Here is a 24,721-nt window from a genome sequence, read left to right on the forward strand (position 1 = left end):
GTAAATCCTCTATCTCTCTGCTCTGCTCCCCTGGATGCACCACAAACAACTCACTTTTCCCAATGTTCAGTTTATACCCTGAAAAATCCCCAAACTTCCCAAGTATCCGCATTATCTCTGGCATCCCCTCCGCCGGGTCCGCCACATATAGCAACAAATCATCCGCATACAGAGATACCCGGTGTTCTTCTCCCCCCCTGAGTACTCCCCTCCACTTCCTGGAACCACTCAATGCTATGGCCAGGGGTTCAATCGCCAGTGCAAACAATAACGGGGACAGAGGACATCCCTGCCTTGTCCCTCTATGGAGCCGAAAATAGTCAGACCCCCGTCCATTCGTGACCACACTCGCCATCGGGACCCTATACAGCAACTGTACCCACCTGATATACCCATCCCCAAAACCAAATCTCCTCAGCACCTCCCACAAATAATCCCACTCCACTCTATCAAATGCTTTCTCGGCATCCATCGCCACCACTATCTCCGCTTCCCCCTCTGGTGGGGGCATTATCATTACCCCTAGCAGCCTCCGTATATTTGTATTCAGCTGTCTCCCCTTCACAAACCCAGTTTGGTCCTCATGAACCACCCCGGGACACAATCCTCTATCCTCATTGCCATTACCTTGGCCAGAATCTTAGCGTCCACATTCAGGAGGGAAAGGGGCCTGTAGGACCCGCATTGCAGCGGGTTTTTTCCTTCTTTAGGAGGAGCGATATCATTGCCTCTGACATAGTCGGGGGCAGCTGCCCCCTTTCCCTCGCCTCATTAAAGGTTCTCATCAGTAGCGGGGCCAGCAAGTCCATATATTTCCTATAGAATTCAACTGGGAATCCGTCTGGTCCCGGGGCCTTCCCCGCCTGCATGCTCCCAATCCCTTTCACCACTTCCTCCGTCTCAATCTGTGCTCTCAGTCCCACCCTCTCCTGCTCCTCCACCTTAGGAAATTCCAGCTGATCCAGAAAGCACATCATTCTCTCCTTCCCATCCGGGGGCTGAGCTTCATATAATCTTTCGTAAAATGCCTTGAACACTCCATTCACTCTCTCCGCTCCCCGCTCCATCTCTCCCTCCTCATCTCTCACCCCCCCCCTATCTCCCTCGCTGCTCCCCTTTTCCTCAGTTGGTGGGCCAGCAACCTGCTCGCATTCTCCCCGTATTCGTACTGTACACCCTGTGCCTTCCTCCATTGTGCCTCTGCATTACCCGTAGTCAACAAGTCAAATTTTACATGTAGCCTTTGCCTTTCCCTGTACAGTCCCTCCTCCGGTGCCTCCGCATATTGTCTGTCCACCCTGAGAAAATCACTTTTTCTGAAAGCAAAGGGCAAATGGCTCAAAATGCTCGCCGATGAATCACTTTTTCTCCAAAATGAATGTTTGGCAAAAACTAGTAAATTTAGATGTAAGTTGACCTGAAACCAAAACGGCTAACTACTCAAAATGCATAATTCGTCGCAAAAAATAAAATCACTTTTTCTCCAAAATGAATATTTGGCTAAAAGTTGTATTTCATGCAAGCCTTTCTGAAAGCAAACGGCAAATTATTCAAAAGGCTCAACTCGCCGAGAAAATGACTTTTTCTGAAAGCAAAGGGCAAATGGCTCAAAATGCTCGCCGATAAACCACTTATTTTCCAAAATGAATGTTTGGCAAAAACTAGTAAATTTAGATGCAAGCTTCTCTGAAACCAAACGGCTTAAAATGCATAATTTGCCGCAAACAAAATCACTTTTTCTCCAAAATGAATATTTGGCAAAAAGTAGTAAATTTTTATGTAAGCCGTTCTGAACTCAAATTGTTCAAAATGCTCAAATCGCCGAGATAATCACTTTTTCTCAAAGCAAACGGCCAAGGGCTCAAAATGCTCGCCGATAAATCACTTATTTTCCAAAATGAATGTTTGGCGAAAAATAGAAAATTTAGATGCAAGTCGCTCTGAAGCCAAACGGCTAATATTGAAAATGCATAATTCGCCGCCAAAAAAAAAAAGCACTTTTTCTCCAAAATGAATATTTGGCTAAAAGTTGTATAATGTCATGCAAGCCGTTCTGAATGCAAACGGCAAATTATTCAAAATGCTCAACTCGCCGAGAAAATCACTTCTTCTGAAAGCAAAGATCAAATGGCTCAAAATGCTCGCCGATAAATCACTTATTTACAAAATGAATGTTTGGCAAAAACTAGTAAATTTAGATGCAAGTTGCTCTGAAACCAAACGGCTAACTACTCAAAATGCATATTTCGTCGCAAAAACAAAATCACTTTTTCTCCAAAATGAAAATTTGGCAAAAAGTAGTGCATTTTTATGCAAGCCGTTCTGAACGCAAATTATTCAAAATGCTCAACTCGCCGAGAAAATCACTTTTTCTGACAGCAAAGGGCAAATGGCTCAAAAAGCTCGCCGTTAAATCACTTTTTCTCCGAAATGAATGTTTGGCAAAAACTAGTAAATTTAGATGCAAGCCGCTCTGAAACCAAACGGCTAATACTGAAAATGCGTAATTCGCCGCCAAAAACAAAATCACTTTTTCTCCAAATTAATATTTGGCTAAAAGTTATATAATTTCATGCAAGCCGTTCTGAAAGCAAACGACAAATTGTTCAAAATGCTCAACTCGCCGAGAAAATCACTTTTTCTCAAAGGACACGGCAAAGGGCTCAAAATGCTCGCCGATAAATCACTTATTTTCCAAAATGAATGTTTGGCAAAAAATAGTAAATTTAGATGCAAGCCGCTCTCAAATCATACGGCTAACTACTGAAAATTCATAATTAGCCACCAAAAAAAAAATCACTTTTTCTCCAAAATGAATATTTGGCTAAAGGTTGTATAATTTCATGCAAGCCGTTCTGAAAGCAAACGGCAAATTATTCAAAATGCTCAATCCGCCGAGAAAATCACTTTTTCTCAAAGCAAAGGGCAAATGGCTCAAAATGCTCGCCGATGAATCACTTATTTACCAAAATGAATGTTTGGCAAAAACTAGTAAATTTAGATGCAAGCTTCTCTGAAACCAAACGGCTTAAAATGCATAATTCGCCGCAAACAAAATCACTTTTTCTCCAAAATGAATATTTGGCAAAAAGTAGTAAATTTTTATGTAAGCCGTTCTGAACTCAAATTGTTCAAAATGCTCAACTCGCCGAGAAAATCACTTTTTCTCAAAGCAAACGGCCAAGGGCTCAAAATGCTCGCCGATAAATCACTTATTTTCCAAAATGAATGTTTGGCAAAAAATAGTAAATTGAGATGCAAGCCGCTCTGAAACCAAACGGCTAACTACTGAAAATGCATAATTCCCCGCAACAAAAAATCACTTTTTATCCAAAATTAATATTTGGCTAAAAGTTGTATAATTTCATGCAAGCCGTTTTGAAAGCAAACGGCAAATTATTGAAAATGCTCAACTCGCCGAGAATCACTTTTTCTGAAAGCAAAGGGCAAATGGCTCAAAATGCTCGCCGATAAATCACTTTTTCTCCAAAATGAATGTTTGGCAAAAACTAGTAAATTTAGATGCAATCTTCTCTGAAACCAAACGGCTCAAGATGCATAATTCGTCGCAAAAAAAAATCACTTTCTCTCCAAAATGAATATTTGGCTAAAAGTTGTATTTCATGCAAGCCGTTCTGAAAGCAAACGACAAATTATTCAAAAGGCTCAACTCGCCGAGAAAATCACTTTTTGTGAAAGCAAAGGGCAAATGGCTCAAAATTCTCGCAAATAAATCACTTATTTTCTAAAATGAATGTTTGGCAAAAAATAGTAAAGTTAAATGCAAGCCGCTCTGAAACACAACGGCTAACTACTCAAAATGCATATTTCGTCGCAAAAAAAAAAAATCACTTTATCTCCAAAATGAAAATTTGGCAAAAAGTAGTGCAATTTGTATGCAAGCCGTTCTGAACGCAAATTGTTCAAAATGCTCAACTCGCCGAGAAAATCACTTTTTCTCAAAGGACACGGCAAAGGGCTCAAAATGATCGCCGATAAATCACTTATTTACCAAAATGAATGTTTGGCAAAAACTAGTAAATTTAGATGCAAGTTGCTCTGAAACCAAACGGCTAACTACTCAAAATGCATATTTCGTCGCAAAAAAAATCACTCCATCTCCAAAATGAAAATTTGGCAAAAAGTTGTGCGATTTGTATGCAAGCCGTTCTGAACGCAAATTGTTCAAAATGCTCAACTCGCCGAGAAAATCACTTTTTCTGAAAGCAAAGGGCAAATGGCTCAAAAAGCTCGCCGTTAAATCACTTTTTCTCCTAAATGAATGTTTGGCAAAAACTAGTAAATTTAGATGCAAGCCGCTCTGAAACCAAACGGCTAATATTGAAAATGCATAATTCGCCGCCAAAAACAAAATCACTTTTTCTCCAAAATTAATATTTGGCTAAAAGTTATATAATTTCATGCAAGCCGTTCTGAAAGCAAACGGCAAATTATTGAAAATGCTCAACTCGCCGTGAAAATCACTTTTTCTGAAAGCAAAGGGCAAATGGCTCAAAATGCTCGCCGATAAATCACTTTTTCTCCAAAATGAATGCTTGGCAAAAACTAGTAAATTTAGATGCAAGTTGCTCTGAAACCAAAACAGCTAACTACTCAAAATGCATATTTCGTCGCAAAAAAAAAATCACTTCATCTCCAAAATGAAAATTTGGCAAAAAGTAGTGCAATTTGTATGCAAGCCGTTCTGAACGCAAATTGTTCAAAATGCTCAACTCGCCGAGAAAATCACTTTTTCTCAAAGGAAACGGCAAAGGGCTCAAAATGCTCAATCCGCCGAGAAAATCACTTTTTCTGAAAGCAAAGGGCAAATGGCTCAAAATGCTCGCCGATGAATCACTTTTTCTCCAGAATGAATGTTTGGCAAAAACTAGTAAATTTAGATGCAAGTTGATCTGAAACCAAAACAGCTAACTACTCAAAATGCATAATTCGTCGCAAAAAATAAAATCACTTCTTCTCCAAAATGAATATTTGGCTAAAAGTTGTATTTCATGCAAGCCTTTCTGAAAGCAAACGGCAAATTATGCAAAAGGCTCAACTCGCCGAGAAAATCACTTTTTCTGAAAGCAAAGGGCAAATGGCTCAAAATGCTCGCCGATAAATTACTTATTTTCCAAAATGAATGTTTGGCAAAAAAATAGTAAAGTTAGATGCAAGCCGCTCTGAAACCAAACGGCTAACTACTGAAAATGCATAATTCGCCGCAAAAAAAAAATCACTTTTTCTCCAAAGTGGATATTTGGCAAAAAGTAGTGCATTTGTATGCAAGCCGCTCTGAACGCAAATTATTCAAAATGCTCAAATCGCCGAGAAAATCACTTTTTCTCAAGGAAAACGGCAAAGGGCTCAAAATGCTCGTAGATAAATCACTTATTTTCCAAATTGAATTTTTGGCGAAAAATAGAAAATTTAGATGCAAGTCGCTCTGAAACCAAACGGCTAATAGTGAAAATGCATAATTCGCCGCCAAAAAAAAAAAGCACTTTTTCTCCAAAATGAATATTTGGCTAAAAGTGGTATAATGTCATGCAAGCCGTTCTGAATGCAAACGGCAAATTATTCAAAATGCTCAACTCGCCGAGAAAATCACTTCTTCTGAAAGCAAAGATCAAATGGCTCAAAATGCTCGCCGATAAATCACTTATTTACAAAATGAATGTTTGGCAAAAACTAGTAAATTTAGATGCAAGTTGCTCTGAAACCAAACGGCTAACTACTCAAAATGCATATTTCGTCGCAAAAACAAAATCACTTTTTCTCCAAATGAAAATTTGGCAAAAAGTAGTGCATTTTTATGCAAGCCGTTCTGAACGCAAATTATTCAAAATGCTCAACTCGCCGAGAAAATCACTTTTTCTGAAAGCAAAGGGCAAATGGCTCAAAAAGCTCGCCGTTAAATCACTTTTTCTCCTAAATGAATGTTTGGCAAAAACTAGTAAATTTAGATGCAAGCCGCTCTGAAACCAAACGGCTAATATTGAAAATGCATAATTCGCCGCCAAAAACAAAATCACTTTTTCTCCAAAATGAATGTTTGGCAAAAACTAGTAAATTTAGATGCAATCTTCTCTGAAACCAAACGGCTCAAGATGCATAATTCGTCGCAAAAAAAAATCACTTTCTCTCCAAAATGAATATTTGGCTAAAAGTTGTATTTCATGCAAGCCGTTCTGAAAGCAAACGACAAATTATTCAAAAGGCTCAACTCGCCGAGAAAATCACTTTTTGTGAAAGCAAAGGGCAAATGGCTCAAAATGCTCGCCGATAAATCACTTATTTTCCAAAATGAATGTTTGGCAAAAAATAGTAAAGTTAAATGCAAGCCGCTCTGAAACACAACGGCTAACTACTCAAAATGCATATTTCGTCGCAAAAAAAAAAATCACTTTATCTCCAAAATGAAAATTTGGCAAAAAGTAGTGCAATTTGTATGCAAGCCGTTCTGAACGCAAATTGTTCAAAATGCTCAACTCGCCGAGAAAATCACTTTTTCTCAAAGGACACGGCAAAGGGCTCAAAATGCTCGCCGATAAATCACTTATTTTCCAAAATGAATGTTTGGCAAAAAAATCGTAAATTTAGATGCAAGCCGCTCTCAAATCATACGGCTAACTACTGAAAATGCGTAATTAGCCACCAAAAAAAAATCACTTTTACTCCAAAATGAATATTTGGCTAAAGGTTGTATAATTTCATGCAAGCCGTTCTGAAAGCAAACGGCAAATTATTCAAAATGCTCAATCCGCCGAGAAAATCACTTTTTCTGAAAGCAAAGGGCAAATGGCTCAAAATGCTCGCCGATGAATCACTTTTTCTCCAAAATGAATGTTTGGCAAAAACTAGTAAATTTAGATGCAAGTTGATCTGAAACCAAACGGCTAACTACTCAAAATGCATATTTCGTCGCAAAAAAAAAATCACTTTTTCTCCAAAATGAATATTTGCCAAAAACTAGTAAATTTAGATGCAAGCCGCTCTGAAACCAAAACGGCTAACTACTCAAAATGCATATTTCGTCGCAAAAACAAAATCACTTTTTCTCCAAAATGAAAATTTGGCAAAAAGTAGTGCATTTGTATGCAAGCCGTTCCGAACGCAAATTATTCAAAATGCTCAACTCACCGAGAAAATCACTTTTTCTGAAAGCAAAGGGCAAATGGCTCAAAATGCTCGCCGATAAATCACTTATTTACAAAATGAATGTTTGGCAAAAGCTAGTAAATTTAGATGCAAGTTGATCTGAAACCAAACGGCTAGCTACTCAAAATGCATAATTCGCCGCAAAAAATAAAATCACTTTTTCTCCAAAATTAATATTTGGCTAAAAGTTGTATAATTTCATGCAAGCCGTTCTGAAAGCATACGGCAAATTATTCAAAATGCTCAACTCGCCGAGAAAATCACTTTTTCTGAAAGCAATGGGCAAATGGCTCAAAATGCTCGCCGATAAATCACTTTTTCTCCAAAATGAATGTTTGGCAAAAACTAGTCAATTTAGATGCAAGTTGCTCTGAAACCAAACGGCTAACTACTCAAAATGCATATTTCGTCGCAAAAACAAAATCACTTTTTCTCCAAAATGAAAATTTGGCAAAAAGTAGTGCATTTTCATGCAAGCCGTTCTGAAAGCAAACGGCAAATTGCTCAAAACGCTTAACTCGCCGAGAAAATCACATTTTTTCAAAATTGAATGTTTGGCAAAAACTAGTAAATTTAGATGCAAGTTGATCTGAAACCAAACGGCTAACTACTCAAAATGCATATTTCGTCGCAAAAAAAAAAATCACTTTTTCTCCAAAATGAATATTTGCCAAAAACTAGTAAATTTAGATGCAAGCCGCTCTGAAACCAAAACGGCTAACTACTCAAAATGCATATTTCGTCGCAAAAACAAAATCACTTTTTCTCCAAAATGAAAATTTGGCAAAAAGTAGTGCATTTGTATGCATGCCGTTCTGAACGCAAATTATTCAAAATGCTCAACTCGCCGAGAAAATCACTTTTTCTGAAAGCAAAGGGCAAATGGCTCAAAATGCTCGCCGATAAATCACTTATTTACAAAATGAATGTTTGGCAAAAGCTAGTAAATTTAGATGCAAGTTGATCTGAAACCAAACGGCTAGCTACTCAAAATGCATAATTGGCCGCAAAAAATAAAATCACTTTTTCTCCAAAATGAATGTTTGGCAAAAAACTAGTAAATTTAGATGCAAGTTGCTCTGAAGCGAAACGACTAACTACTCAAAATGCATATTTCGTCACAAAAAAAATCACTTTTTCTCCAAAATGAAAATTTGGCAAAAAGTAGTGCATTTTCATGCAAGCCGTTCTGAAAGCAAACGGCAAATTGCTCAAAACGCTTAACTCGCCGAGAAAATCACATTTTTTCAAAATTGAATGTTTGGCAAAAACTAGTAAATTTAGATGCAAGTTGATCTGAAACCAAACTGCTAACTACTCAAAATGCATATTTCGTCGCAAAAAAAAAATCACTTCATCTCCAAAATGAATGTTTGGCAAAAAATAGTAAATTTTCATGCAAGCCGTTCTGAATGCAAACGGTAAATTGTTCAAAATGCTCAACTCGCCGAGAAAATCACTTTTTCTCAAAGCAAACTGCAAATGGCTCAAAATGCTCGCCGATAAATCACTTATTTGCAAAATGAATGTTTGGCAAAAACTAGTAAATTTAGATGCAAGTTGCTCTGAAACCAAACGGCTAACTACTCAAAATGCATATTTCGTCGCAAAAAAAAAATCACTTCATCTCCAAAATGAAAATTTGGCAAAAAGTAGTGCAATTTGTATGCAAGCCGTTCTGAACGCAAATTGTTCAAAATGCTCAACTCGCCGAGAAAATCACTTTTTCTCAAAGGAAACGGCAAAGTGCTCAAAATGCTCAATCCGCCGAGAAAATCACTTTTTCTGAAAGCAAAGGGCAAATGGCTCAAAATGCTCGCCGATGAATCACTTTTTCTCCAGAATGAATGTTTGGCAAAAACTAGTAAATTTAGATGCAAGTTGATCTGAAACCAAAACAGCTAACTACTCAAAATGCATAATTCGTCGCAAAAAATAAAATCACTTCTTCTCCAAAATGAATATTTGGCTAAAAGTTGTATTTCATGCAAGCCTTTCTGAAAGCAAACGGCAAATTATTCAAAAGGCTCAACTCGCCGAGAAAATCACTTTTTCTGAAAGCAAAGGGCAAATGGCTCAAAATGCTCGCCGATAAATTACTTATTTTCCAAAATGAATGTTTGGCAAAAAAATAGTAAAGTTAGATGCAAGCCGCTCTGAAACCAAACGGCTAACTACTGAAAATGCATAATTCGCCGCAAAAAAAAATCACTTTTTCTCCAAAGTGGATATTTGGCAAAAAGTAGTGCATTTGTATGCAAGCCGTTCTGAACGCAAATTATTCAAAATGCTCAAATCGCCGAGAAAATCACTTTTTCTCAAGGAAAACGGCAAAGGGCTCAAAATGCTCGTAGATAAATCACTTATTTTCCAAAATGAATTTTTGGCGAAAAATAGAAAATTTAGATGCAAGTCGCTCTGAAACCAAACAGCTAATAGTGAAAATGCATAATTCGCCGCCAAAAAAAAAAGCACTTTTTCTCCAAAATGAATATTTGGCTAAAAGTGGTATAATGTCATGCAAGCCGTTCTGAATGCAAACGGCAAATTATTCAAAATGCTCAACTCGCCGAGAAAATCACTTCTTCTGAAAGCAAAGATCAAATGGCTCAAAATGCTCGCCGATAAATCACTTATTTACAAAATGAATGTTTGGCAAAAACTAGTAAATTTAGATGCAAGTTGATCTGAAACCAAACGGCTAACTACTCAAAATGCATATTTCGTAGCAAAAAAAAATCACTTTTGCTCCAAAATGAATATTTGGCAAAAACTAGTAAATTTAGATGCAAGCCGCTCTGAAACCAAAACGGCTAACTACTCAAAATGCATAATTCGTCGCAAAAACAAAATCACTTTTTCTCCAAAATGAAAATTTGGCAAAAAGTAGTGCATTTTCATGCAAGCTGTTCTGAAAGCAAACGGCAAATTGCTCAAAACGCTTAACTCGCCGAGAAAATCACATTTTTTCAAAATTGAATGTTTGGCAAAAACTAGTAAATTTAGATGCAAGTTGATCTGAAACCAAACTGCTAACTACTCAAAATGCATATTTCGTCGCAAAAAAAAAATCACTTCATCTCCAAAATGAATGTTTGGCAAAAAATAGTAAATTTTCATGCAAGCCGTTCTGAATGCAAACGGTAAATTGTTCAAAATGCTCAACTCGCCGAGAAAATCACTTTTTCTCAAAGCAAACTGCAAATGGCTCAAAATGCTCGCCGATAAATCACTTATTTGCAAAATGAATGTTTGGCAAAAACTAGTAAATTTAGATGCAAGTTGCTCTGAAACCAAACGGCTAACTACTCAAAATGCATATTTCGTCGCAAAAAAAAAATCACTTCATCTCCAAAATGAAAATTTGGCAAAAAGTAGTGCAATTTGTATGCAAGCCGTTCTGAACGCAAATTGTTCAAAATGCTCAACTCGCCGAGAAAATCACTTTTTCTCAAAGGAAACGGCAAAGTGCTCAAAATGCTCAATCCGCCGAGAAAATCACTTTTTCTGAAAGCAAAGGGCAAATGGCTCAAAATGCTCGCCGATGAATCACTTTTTCTCCAGAATGAATGTTTGGCAAAAACTAGTAAATTTAGATGCAAGTTGATCTGAAACCAAAACAGCTAACTACTCAAAATGCATAATTCGTCGCAAAAAATAAAATCACTTCTTCTCCAAAATGAATATTTGGCTAAAAGTTGTATTTCATGCAAGCCTTTCTGAAAGCAAACGGCAAATTATTCAAAAGGCTCAACTCGCCGAGAAAATCACTTTTTCTGAAAGCAAAGGGCAAATGGCTCAAAATGCTCGCCGATAAATTACTTATTTTCCAAAATGAATGTTTGGCAAAAAAATAGTAAAGTTAGATGCAAGCCGCTCTGAAACCAAACGGCTAACTACTGAAAATGCATAATTCGCCGCAAAAAAAAATCACTTTTTCTCCAAAGTGGATATTTGGCAAAAAGTAGTGCATTTGTATGCAAGCCGTTCTGAACGCAAATTATTCAAAATGCTCAAATCGCCGAGAAAATCACTTTTTCTCAAGGAAAACGGCAAAGGGCTCAAAATGCTCGTAGATAAATCACTTATTTTCCAAAATGAATTTTTGGCGAAAAATAGAAAATTTAGATGCAAGTCGCTCTGAAACCAAACGGCTAATAGTGAAAATGCATAATTCGCCGCCAAAAAAAAAAGCACTTTTTCTCCAAAATGAATATTTGGCTAAAAGTGGTATAATGTCATGCAAGCCGTTCTGAATGCAAACGGCAAATTATTCAAAATGCTCAACTCGCCGAGAAAATCACTTCTTCTGAAAGCAAAGATCAAATGGCTCAAAATGCTCGCCGATAAATCACTTATTTACAAAATGAATGTTTGGCAAAAACTAGTAAATTTAGATGCAAGTTGATCTGAAACCAAACGGCTAACTACTCAAAATGCATATTTCGTAGCAAAAAAAAATCACTTTTGCTCCAAAATGAATATTTGGCAAAAACTAGTAAATTTAGATGCAAGCCGCTCTGAAACCAAAACGGCTAACTACTCAAAATGCATAATTCGTCGCAAAAACAAAATCACTTTTTCTCCAAAATGAAAATTTGGCAAAAAGTAGTGCATTTGTATGCAAGCCATTCTGAACGCAAATTATTCAAAATGCTCAACTCGCCGAGAAAATCACTTTATCTGAAAGCAAAGGGCAAATGGCTCAAAATGCTCGCCGATAAATCACTTTTTCTCCAAAATGAATGTTTGGCAAAAACTAGTAAATTTTGATGCAAGCTTCTCTGAAACCAAACGGCTCAAAATGCATAATTCGCCGCAAACAAAATCACTTTTTCTCCCTAATGAATATTTGGCAAAAAGTAGTAAATTTTTATGTAAGCCGTTCTGAACGCAAATTGTTCAAAATGCTCACCTCGCCGAGAAAATCACTTTTTCTCAAAGGAAACGGCAAAGGGCTCAAAATGCTCGCCGATAAATCACTTATTTTCCAAAATGAATGTTTGGCAAAAAAGTAGTACATTTAGATGCAAGTTGATCTGAAACCAAAACGGCTAACTACTCAAAATGCATAATTGGTCGCAAAAAATAAAATCACTTTTTCTCCAAAATGAATATTTGGCCAGAAGTTGTATTTCATGCAAGCCGTTCTGAAAGCAAACGACAAATTATTCAAAATGCTCAACTCGCCGAGAAAATCACTTTTTGTGAAAGCAAAGGGCAAATGGCTCAAAATGCTCGCCGATAAATTACTTATTTTCCAAAATGAATGTTTGGCAAAAAATAGAAAATTTAGATGCAAGTCGCTCTGAAACCAAACGGCTAATATTGAAAATGGATAATTAGCCGCCAAAAAAAAAAGCACTTTTTCTCCAAAATGAATACTTGGCTAAAAGTTGTATAATGTCATGCAAGCCGTTCTGAAAGCCAACGGCAAATTATTCAAAATTCTCAACTCGCCGAGAAAATCACTTTTTCTGAAAGCAAAGGGCAAATGGCTCAAAATGCTCGCCGATAAATCACTTTTTCTCCAAAATGAATGTTTGGCAAAAAGTAGTAAATTATTATGCAAGCCGTTCTGAACGCAAATTGTTCACAATTCTCAACTCGCCGAGAAAATCACTTTTTCTCAAAGCAAAGGGCAAATGGCTCAAAATGCTCGCCGATAAATCACTTATTTACAAAATGAATGTTTGGCAAAAACTAGTAAATTTAGATGCAAGTTGCTCTGAAACCAAACGGCTAACTACTCAAAATGCATATTTCGTCGCAAAAAAAAAATCACTTTATCTCCAAAATGCAAATTTGGCAAAAAGTAGTGCAATTTGTATGCAAGCCGTTCTGAACGCAAATTGTTCAAAATGCTCAACTCGCCGAGAAAATCACTTTTTCTCAAAGGAAACGGCAAAGTGCTCAAAATGCACGCCGATAAATCACTTATTTTCCAAAATGAATGTTTGGCAAAAAATAGTAAATTTAGATGCAAGCCGCTCTGAAATCATACGGCTAACTACTGAAAATGCATAATTCGCCGCCAAAAACAAAATCACTTTTTCTCCAAAATGAATATTTGGCTAGAAGTTGTATAACGTCATGCAAGCCGTTCTGAAAGCAAACGGCAAATTAATCAAAATGCTAAACTCGCCGAGAAAATCACTTTTTCTGAAAGCAAAGGGCAAATGGCTCAAAATGCTCGCCGATAAATCACTTTTTCTCCAAAATGAATGTTTGGCAAAAACTAGTAAATTTAGATGCAAGCTTCTCCGAAACCAAACGGCTCAAAATGCATAATTCGCCGCAAACAAAATCACTTTATCTCAAATGAAAATTTGGCAAATAGTAGCGCAATTTGTGTGCAAGCCGTTCTGAACGCAAATTGTTCAAAATGCTCAACTCGCCGAGAAATCACTTTTTCTCAAAGGACACGGCAAAGGGCTCAAAATGCTCGCCGATAAATCACTTATTTTCCAAAATGAATGTTTGGCAAAAAATAGTAAATTTAGATGCAAGCCGCTCTGAAATCATACGGCTAACTACTGAAAATGCATAAATCGCCGCCAAAAAAAAAAACGCTTTTTCTCCAAAATGAATATTTGGCTATAAGTTGTATAACGTCATGCAAGCCGTCCTGAAAGCAAACGACAAATTATTCAAAAGGCTCAACTCGCCGAGAAAATCACTTTTTCTCAAAGCAAAGGGCAAATGGCTCAAAATGCTCGGCGATAAATTACTTATTTTCCAAAATGAATGTTTGGCAAAAAATAGTAAAGTTAGATGCAAGTTGCTCTGAAACCAAAACGGCTAACTACTCAAATTGCATAATTCGCCGCAAAAAAAAATCACTTTTTCTCCAAAGTGGATATTTGGCAAAAAGTAGTGCATTTGTATGCAAGCCGTTCTGAACGCAAATTGTTGAAAATGCTCAACTCGCCGAGAAAATCCCTTTTTCTCAAAGCAAACGGCAAAGGGCTCAAAATGCTCGTCGAAAAATCACTTATTTTCCAAAATGAATGTTTGGCAAAAAATAGAAAATTTAGATGCAAGTCGCTCTGAAACCAAACGGCTAATACTGAAAAGGCATAAATCGTCGCCAAAAAAAAAGCACTTTTTCTCCAAAATGAATATTTGGCTATAAGTTGTATAATGTCATGCAAGCCGTTCTGAACGCAAATTATTTAAAATGCTCAACTCGCCGAGAAAATCACTTTTTCTGAAAGCAAAGGGCAAATGGCTCAAAATGCTCGCCAATAAATCACTTTTTCTCCAAAATGAATGTTTGGCAAAAACTAGTAAATTTAGATGCAGGCCGCTCTGAAACCAAACGGCTAATACTGAAAATGCATAATTCGCCGCAAAAAAAAATCACTTTTTCTCCAAAATTAATATTTGGCTAAAAGTTATATAATTTCATGCAAGCCGTTCTGAAAGCAAACGGTAAATTATAGAAAATGCTGAACTCGCCGAGAAAATCACTTTTTCTGAAAGCAAAGGGCTCAAAATGCTCGCCGATAAATCACTTTTTCTCCAAAATGAATGTTTGGCAAAAGCTAGTAAATTTAGATGCAAGCTTCTCTGAAAACAAACGGCTCAAAATGCATAATTCGCCGCAAACAAAATCACTTTTTCTCCAAAATGAATATTTGGCAAAAAGTAGTACATTATTATGCAAGCAGTCTGTACGCAAATTGTTCACAATTCTCAACTCGCCGAGAAAATCACTTTTTCTCAAAGCAAACGGCAAATGGCTCAAAATGCTCGCCGATAAATCACTTTTACTCCAAAATGAATGTTTGGCAAAAACTAGTAAATTTAGATGCAAGTTGATCTGAAACCAAACGGCTAACTACTCAAAATGCATATTTCGTCGCAAAAAAAGAAATCACTTTTTCTCCAAAATGAATATTTGGCTAAAAATTGTATATTTTCTTGCAAGCCGTTCTGAAAGCAAACGGCAAATTATTCAAAATGCTCAACTCGCCGAGAAAATCACTTTTTCTGAAAGCAAAGGGCAAATGGCTCAAAATGCTCGCCGATAAATCACTTATTTTCCAAAATGAATGTTTGGCAAAAAATAGTAAATTTTCATGCAAGCCGTTCTGAATGCAAACGGTAAATTGTTCAAAATGCTCAACTCGCCGAGAAAATCACTTTTTCTCAAAGCAAACTGCAAATGGCTCAAAATGCTCGCCGATAAATCACTTATTTACAACATGAATGTTTGGCAAAAACTAGTAAATTTAGATGCAAGTTGCACTGAAACCAAACGGCTAACTACTCAAAATGCATAATTCGCCGCAAAAAAAAAAATCACTTTTTCTCCAAAGTGCATATTTGGCAAAAAGTCCACTTTGTATGCACTATTTGTATGCAAGCCGTTCTGAACGCAAATTGTTCAAAATGCTCAACTCGCCGAGAAAATCACTTTTTCTCAAAGCAAACGGCAAAGGGCTCAAAATGCTCGTCGATAAATCACTTATTTTCCAAAATGAATGTTTGGCAAAAAATAGAAAATTTAGATGCAAGTCGCTCTGAAACCAAACGGCTAATATTGAAAATGCATAATTCGCCGCCAAAAAAAAAGCACTTTTTCTCCAAAATGAATACTTGGCCAGAAGTTGTATTTCATGCAAGCCGTCCTGAAAGCAAACGACAAATTATTCAAAAGGCTCAACTCGCCGAGAAAATCACTTTTTCTCAAAGCAAAGGGCAAATGGCTCAAAATGCTCGGCGATAAATTACTTATTTTCCAAAATGAATGTTTGGCAAAAAATAGTAAAGTTAGATGCAAGTTGCTCTGAAACCAAAACGGCTAACTACTCAAATTGCATAATTCGCCGCAAAAAAAAATCACTTTTTCTCCAAAGTGGATATTTGGCAAAAAGTAGTGCATTTGTATGCAAGCCGTTCTGAACGCAAATTGTTGAAAATGCTCAACTCGCCGAGAAAATCCCTTTTTCTCAAAGCAAACGGCAAAGGGCTCAAAATGCTCGTCGAAAAATCACTTATTTTCCAAAATGAATGTTTGGCAAAAAATAGAAAATTTAGATGCAAGTCGCTCTGAAACCAAACGGCTAATACTGAAAAGGCATAAATCGTCGCCAAAAAAAAACCACTTTTTCTCCAAAATGAATATTTGGCTATAAGTTGTATAATGTCATGCAAGCCGTTCTGAACGCAAATTATTTAAAATGCTCAACTCGCCGAGAAAATCACTTTTTCTCAAAGCAAACGGCAAATGGCTCAAAATGCTCGCCGATAAATCACTTTTACTCCAAAATGAATGTTTGGCAAAAACTAGTAAATTTAGATGCAAGTTGATCTGAAACCAAACGGCTAACTACTCAAAATGCATATTTCGTCGCAAAAAAAGAAATCACTTTTTCTCCAAAATGAATATTTGGCTAAAAATTGTATAATTTCTTGCAAGCCGTTCTGAAAGCAAACGGCAAATTATTCAAAATGCTCAACTCGCCGAGAAAATCACTTTTTCTGAAAGCAAAGGGCAAAATGCTCGCCGATAAATCACTTATTTTCCAAAATGAATGTTTGGCAAAAAATAGTAAATTTTCATGCAAGCCGTTCTGAATGCAAACGTTCAAAATGCTCAACTCGCCGAGAAAATCACTTTTTCTCAAATTAGTAAATTTAGATGCAAGTTGCACTGAAACCAAACGGCTAACTACTCAAAATGCATAATTCGCCGCAAAAAAAAAAATCACTTTTTCTCCAAAGTGCATATTTGGCAAAAAGTCCACTTTGTATGCACTATTTGTATGCAAGCCGTTCTGAATGCAAATTGTTCAAAATGCTCAACTCGCCGAGAAAATCACTTTTTCTCAAAGCAAACGGCAAAGGGCTCAAAATGCTCGTCGATAAATCACTTATTTTCCAAAATGAATGTTTGGCAAAAAATAGAAAATTTAGATGAAAGCCGCTCTGAAACCAAACGTCTAATACTGAAAATGCATAATTCGCCGCCAAAAAAAAAAATCACTTTTTCTCCAAAATGAATATTTGGCTAAAAATTGTATAATGTCATGCAAGACGTTCTGAAAGCAAACGGCAAATTATTCAAAATGCTCAACTCGCCGAGAAAATCACTTTTTCTGAAAGCAAAGGGCAAATGGCTCAAAATGCTCGCCAATAAATCACTTTTTCTCCAAAATGAATGTTTGGCAAAAACTAGTAAATTTAGATGCAAGCCGCTCTGAAACCAAACGGCTAACACTGAAAATGCATAATTCGCCGCAAAAAAAAATCACTTTTTCTCCAAAATGAATATTTGGCAAAAACTAGTACATTATTATGCAAGCCGTCTGTACGCAAATTGTTCACAATTCTCAACTCGCCGAGAACATCACTTTTTCTCAAAGCAAACGGCAAATGGCTCAAAATGCTCGCCGATAAATCACTTTTACTCCAAAATGAATGTTTGGCAAAAACTAGTAAATTTAGATGCAAGTTGATCTGAAACCAAACGGCTAACTACTCAAAATGCATATTTCGTCGCAAAAAAAGAAATCACTTTTTCTCCAAAATGAATATTTGGCTAAAAATTGTATAATTTCTTGCAAGCCGTTCTGAAAGCAAACGGCAAATTATTCAAAATGCTCAACTCGCCGAGAAAATCACTTTTTCTGAAAGCAAAGGGCAAATGGCTCAAAATGCTCGCCGATAAATCACTTATTTTCCAAAATGAATGTTTGGCAAAAAATAGTAAATTTTCATGCAAGCCGTTCTGAATGCAAACGGTAAATTGTTCAAAATGCTCAACTCGCCGAGAAAATCACTTTTTCTCAAAGCAAACTGCAAATGGCTCAAAATGCTCGCCGATAAATCACTTATTTACAACATGAATGTTTGGCAAAAACTAGTAAATTTAGATGCAAGTTGCACTGAAACCAAACGGCTAACTACTCAAAATGCATAATTCGCCGCAAAAAAAAAAATTACTTTTTCTCCAAAGTGCATATTTGGCAAAAAGTCCACTTTGTATGCACTATTTGTATGCAAGCCGTTCTGAACGCAAATTGTTCAAAATGCTCAGCTCGCCGAGAAAATCATTTTTTCTCAAAGCAAACGGCAAAGGGCTCAATAAATGCTCGTCGATAAATCACTTATTTTCCAAAATGAATGTTTGGCAAAAAATAGAAAATTTAGATGAAAGCCGCTCTGAAACCAAACGTCTAATACTGAAAATGCATAATTCGCCGCCAAAAAATAAAATCACTTTTTCTCCAAAATGAATATTTGGCTAAAAGTTGTATAATGTCATGCAAGCCGTTCTGAAAGCAAACGGCAAATTATTCAAAATGCTCAATCCGCCGAGAAAATCACTTTTTCTGAAAGCAAAGGGCAAATGGCTCAAAATGCTCGCCGATAAATCACTTATTTTCCAAAATGAATGTTTGGCAAAAAATAGTAAATTTAGATGCAAGTTGATCTGAAACCAAAACGGCTAACTACTCAAAATGCATAATTCGTCGCAAAAAATAAAATCACTTTTTCTCCAAAATGAATATTTGGCTAAAAGTTGTATTTCATGCAAGCCGTTCTGAAAGCAAACGACAAATTATTCAAAAGGCTCAACTCGCCGAGAAAATCACTTTTTCTGAAAGCAAAGGGCAAATGGTTCAAAAATTCTCGCCGATAAATTACTTATTTTCCAAAATGAATGTTTGGCAAAAAATAGTAAAGTTAGATGCAAGTTGCTCTGAAACCAAAACGGCTAACTACTGAAAATGCATAATTCGCCGCAAAAAAAAAATCACTTTTTCTCCAAAGTGGATATTTGGCAAAAAGTAGTGCATTTGTATGCAAGCCGTTCTGAACGCAAATTGTTGAAAATGCTCAACTCGCCGAGAAAATCCCTTTTTCTCAAAGCAAACGTCAAAGAGCTCAAAATGCTCGTCGAAAAATCACTTATTTTCCAAAATGAATGTTTGGCAAAAAATAGAAAATTTAGATGCAAGTCGCTCTGAAACCAAACGGCTAATATTGAAAATGCATAATTCGCCGCCAAAAAAAAAGCACTTTTTCTCCAAAATGAATATTTGGCTAAAAGTTGTATAATGTCATGCAAGCCGTTCTGAACGCAAATTATTTAAAATGCTCAACTCGCCGAGAAAATCACTTTTTCTGAAAGCAAAGGGCAAATGGCTCAAAATGCTCGCCAATAAATGACTTTTTCTCCAAAATGAATGTTTGGCAAAAACTAGTAAATTTAGATGCAAGCCGCTCTGAAACCAAACGGCTAACACTGAAAATGCATAATTCGCCGCAAAAAAAAAATCACTTTTTCTCCAAAATTAATATTTGGCTAAAAGTTATATAATTTCATGCAAGCCGTTCTGAAAGCAAACGGCAAATTATAGAAAATGCTGATCTCGCCGAGAAAATCACCTTTTCTGAAAGCAAAGGGCAAATGGCTCAAAATGCTCGCCGATAAATCACTTTTTCTCCAAAATGAATGTTTGGCAAAAGCTAGTAAATTTAGATGCAAGCTTCTCTGAAACCAAACGGCTCAAAATGCATAATTCGCCGCAAACAAAATCACTTTTTCTCCAAAATGAATATTTGGCAAAAAGTAGTACATTATTATGCAAGCCGTCTGTACGCAAATTGTTCACAATTCTCAACTCGCCGAGAAAATCACTTTTTCTCAAAGCAAACGGCAAATGGCTCAAAATGCTCGCCGATAAATCACTTTTACTCCAAAATGAATGTTTGGCAAAAACTAGTAAATTTAGATGCAAGTTGATCTGAAACCAAACGGCTAACTACTCAAAATGCATATTTCGTCGCAAAAAAAGAAATCACTTTTTCTCCAAAATGAATATTTGGCTAAAAATTGTATAATTTCTTGCAAGCCGTTCTGAAAGCAAACGGCAAATTATTCAAAATGCGCAACTCGTCGAGAAAATAACTTTTCTGAAAGCAAAGGGCAAATGACTCAAAATGCTCGCCGATAAATCACTTATTTTCCAAAATGAATGTTTGGCAAAAAATAGTAAATTTTCATGCAAGCCGTTCTGAATGCAAACGGTAAATTGTTCACAATGCTCAACACGCCGAGAAAATCACTTTTTCTCAAAGCAAACTACAAATGGCTCAAAATGCTCGCCGATAAATCACTTATTTACAACATGAATGTTTGGCAAAAACTAGTAAATTTAGATGCAAGTTGCACTGAAACCAAACGGCTAACTACTCAAAATGCATAATTCGCCGCAAAAAAAAAATCACTTTTTCTCCAAAGTGCATATTTGGCAAAAAGTCCACTTTGTATGCACTATTTGTATGCAAGCCGTTCTGAACGCAAATTGTTCAAAATGCTCAACTCGCCGAGAAAATCACGTTTTCTCAAAGCAAACGGCAAAGGGCTCAAAATGCTCGTCGATAAATCACTTATTTTCCAAAATGAATGGTTGGCAAAAAATAGAAAATTTAGATGCAAGCCGCTCTGAAATCAAACGGCTAATATTGAAAATGCATAATTCGCCGCCAAAAAAAAGCACTTTTTCTCCAAAATGAATACTTGGCTAAAAGTTGAATAATGTCATGCAAGCCGTTCTGAAAGCAAACGGCAAATTATTCAAAATGCTCAATCCGCCGAGAAAATCACTTTTTCTGAAAGCAAAGGGCAAATGGCTCAAAATGCTCGCCGATAATCACTTATTTTCCAAAATGAATGTTTGGCAAAAAATAGTACATTTAGATGCAAGTTGATCTGAAACCAAAACGGCTAACTACTCAAAATGCATAATTCGTCGCAAAAAATAAAATCACTTTTTCTCCAAAATGAATATTTGGCTAAAAGTTGTATTTCATGCAAGCCGTTCTGAAAGCAAACGACAAATTATTCAAAAGGCTCAACTCGCCGAGAAAATCACTTTTTCTGAAAGCAAAGGGCAAATGGTTCAAAATGCTCGCCGATAAATTACTTATTTTCCAAAATGAATGTTTGGCAAAAAATAGCAAAGTTGCTCTGAAATCAAAACGGCTAACTACTGAAAATGCATAATTCGCCGCAAAAAAAAAATCACTTTTTCTCCAAAGTGGATATTTGGCAAAAAGTAGTGCATTTGTATGCAAGCCGTTCTGAACGCAAATTGTTGAAAATGCTCAACTCGCCGAGAAAATCCCTTTTTCTCAAAGCAAACGGCAAAGGGCTCAAAATGCTCGTCGAAAAATCACTTATTTTCCAAAATGAATGTTTGGCAATTTAGTTGCAAGTCGCTCTGAAACCAAACGGCTAATATTGAAAATGCATAATTCGCCGCCAAAAAAAAAAGCACTTTTTCTCCAAAATGAATATTTGGCTAAAAGTTGTATAATGTCATGCAAGCCGTTCTGAACGCAAATTATTTAAAATGCTCAACTCGCCGAGAAAATCACTTTTTCTGAAAGCAAAGGGCAAATGGCTCAAAATGCTCGCCAATAAATCACTTTTTCTCCAAAATGAATGTTTGGCAAAAACTAGTAAATTTAGATGCAAGCCGCTCTGAAACCAAACGGCTAACACTAAAAATGCATAATTCGCCGCAAAAAAAAAATCACTTTTTCTCCAAAATTAATATTTGGCTAAAAGTTATATAATTTCATGCAAGCCGTTCTGAAAGCAAACGGCAAATTATAGAAAATGCTGAACTCGCCGAGAAAATCACTTTTTCTGAAAGCAAAGGGCAAATGGCTCAAAATGCTCGCCGATAAATCACTTTTTCTCCAAAATGAATGTTTGGCAAAAGCTAGTAAATTTAGATGCAAGCTTCTCTGAAACCAAACGGCTCAAAATGCATAATTCGCCGCAAACAAAATCACTTTTTCTCCAAAATGAATATTTGGCAAAAAGTAGTACATCATTATGCAAGCCGTCTGTACGCAAATTGTTCACAATTCTCAACTCGCCGAGAACATCACTTTTTCTCAAAGCAAACGGCAAATGGCTCAAAATGCTCGCCGATAAATCACTTTTACTCCAAAATGAATGTTTGGCAAAAACTAGTAAATTTAGATGCAAGTTGATCTGAAACCAAACGGCTAACTACTCAAAATGCATATTTCGTCGCAAAAAAAGAAATCACTTTTTCTCCAAAATGAATATTTGGCTAAAAATTGTATAATTTCTTGCAAGCCGTTCTGAAAGCAAACGGCAAATTAGTCAAAATGCTCAACTCGCCGAGAAAATCACTTTTTCTGAAAGCAAAGGGCAAAATGCTCGCCGATAAATCACTTATTTTCCAAAATGAATGTTTGGCAAAAAATAGTAAATTTTCATGCAAGCCGTTCTGAATGCAAACGGTAAATTGTTCAAAATGCTCAACTCGCCGAGAAAATCACTTTTTCTCAAAGCAAACTGCAAATGGCTCAAAATGCTCGCCGATAAATCACTTATTTACAAGATGAATGTTTGGCAAAAACTAGTATTTTTGGATGCAAGTTGCACTGAAACCAAACGGCTAACTACTCAAAATGCATAATTCGCCGCAAAAAAAAAAATCACTTTTTCTCCAAAGTGCATATTTGGCAAAAAGTCCACTTTGTATGCACTATTTGTATGCAAGCCGTTCTGAACGCAAATTGTTCAAAATGCTCAACTCGCCGAGAAAATCACTTTTTCTCAAAGCAAACGGCAAAGGGCTCAAAATGCTCGTCGATAAATCACTTATTTTCCAAAATGAATGTTTGGCAAAAAATAGAAAATTTAGATGAAAGCCGCTCTGAAACCAAACGTCTAATACTGAAAATGCATAATTCGCCGCCAAAAAAAAAAATCACTTTTTCTCCAAAATGAATATTTGGCTAAAAATTGTATAATTTCATGCAAGCCGTTCTGAAAGCAAACGGCAAATTATTCAAAATGCTCAACTCGCCGAGAAAATCACTTTTTCTGAAAGCAAAGGGCAAATGGCTCAAAATGGTCGCCGATAAATGACTTTTTCTCCAAAATGAATGTTTGGCAAAAGCTAGTAAATTTAGATGCAAGCTTCTCTGAAACCAAACGGCTCAAAATGCATAATTCGCCGCAAACAAAATCACTTTTTCTCCAAAATGAATATTTGGCAAAAACTAGTAGATTATTATGCAAGCCGTCTGTACGCAAATTGTTCACAATTCTCAACTCGCCGAGAAAATCACTTTTTCTCAAAGCAAACCAAAATGAATATTTGGCTAAAAATTGTATAATTTCTTGCAAGCCGTTCTGAAAGCAAACGGCAAATTATTCAAAATGCTCAACTCGCCGAGAAAATCACTTTTTCTGAAAGCAAAGGGCAAATGGCTCAAAATGCTCGCCGATAAATCACTTATTTTCCAAAATGAATGTTTGGCAAAAAATAGTAAATTTTCATGCAAGCCGTTCTGAATGCAAACGGTAAATTGTTCAAAATGCTCAACTCGCCGAGAAAATCACTTTTTCTCAAAGCAAACTGCAAATGGCTCAAAATGCTCGCCGATAAATCACTTATTTACAACATGAATGTTTGGCAAAAACTAGTAAATTTAGATGCAAGTTGCACTGAAACCAAACGGCTAACTACTCAAAATGCATAATTCGCCGCAAAAAAAAATCACTTTTTCTCCAAAGTGCATATTTGGCAAAAAGTCCACTTTGTATGCACTATTTGTATGCAAGCCGTTCTGAACGCAAATTGTTCAAAATGCTCAACTCGCCGAGAAAATCACTTTTTCTCAAAGCAAACGGCAAAGGGCTCAAAATGCTCGTCGATAAATCACTTATTTTCCAAAATGAATGTTTGGCAAAAAATAGAAAATTTAGATGCAAGTCGCTCTGAAACCAAACGGCTAATATTGAAAATGCATAATTCGCCGCCAAAAAAAAAGCACTTTTTCTCCAAAATGAATACTTGGCTAAAAGTTGAATAATGTCATGCAAGCCGTTCTGAAAGCAAACGGCAAATTATTCAAAATGCTCAATCCGCCGAGAAAATCACTTTTTCTGAAAGCAAGGGGCAAATGGCTCAAAATGCTCGCCGATAAATCACTTATTTTCCAAAATGAATGTTTGGCAAAAAATAGTCCATTTAGATGCAAGCTTCTCTGAAACCAAACGGCTCAAAATGCATAATTCGCCGCAAACAAAATCACTTTTTCTCCAAAATGAATATTTGGCAAAAAGTAGTACATTATTATGCAAGCCGTCTGTACGCAAATTGTTCACAATTCTCAACTCGCCGAGAAAATCACTTTTTCTCAAAGCAAACGGCAAATGGCTCAAAATGCTCGCCGATAAATCACTTTTACTCCAAAATGAATGTTTGGCAAAAACTAGTAAATTTAGATCCAAGTTGATCTGAAACCAAACGGCTAACTACTCAAAATGCATATTTCGTCGCAAAAAAAGAAATCACTTTTTCTCCAAAATGAATATTTGGCTAAAAATTGTATAATTTCTTGCAAGCCGTTCTGAAAGCAAGCGGCAAATTATTCAAAATGCTCAACTCGCCGAGAAAATCACTTTTTCTGAAAGCAAAGTGCAAATGGCTCAAAATGCTCGCCGATAAATCACTTATTTTCCAAAATGAATGTTTGGCAAAAAATA

This window comes from Scyliorhinus torazame, chromosome 26 (assembly GCF_047496885.1).
Source record: "Scyliorhinus torazame isolate Kashiwa2021f chromosome 26, sScyTor2.1, whole genome shotgun sequence".
Taxonomy (NCBI): Eukaryota; Metazoa; Chordata; class Chondrichthyes; order Carcharhiniformes; family Scyliorhinidae; genus Scyliorhinus; species Scyliorhinus torazame.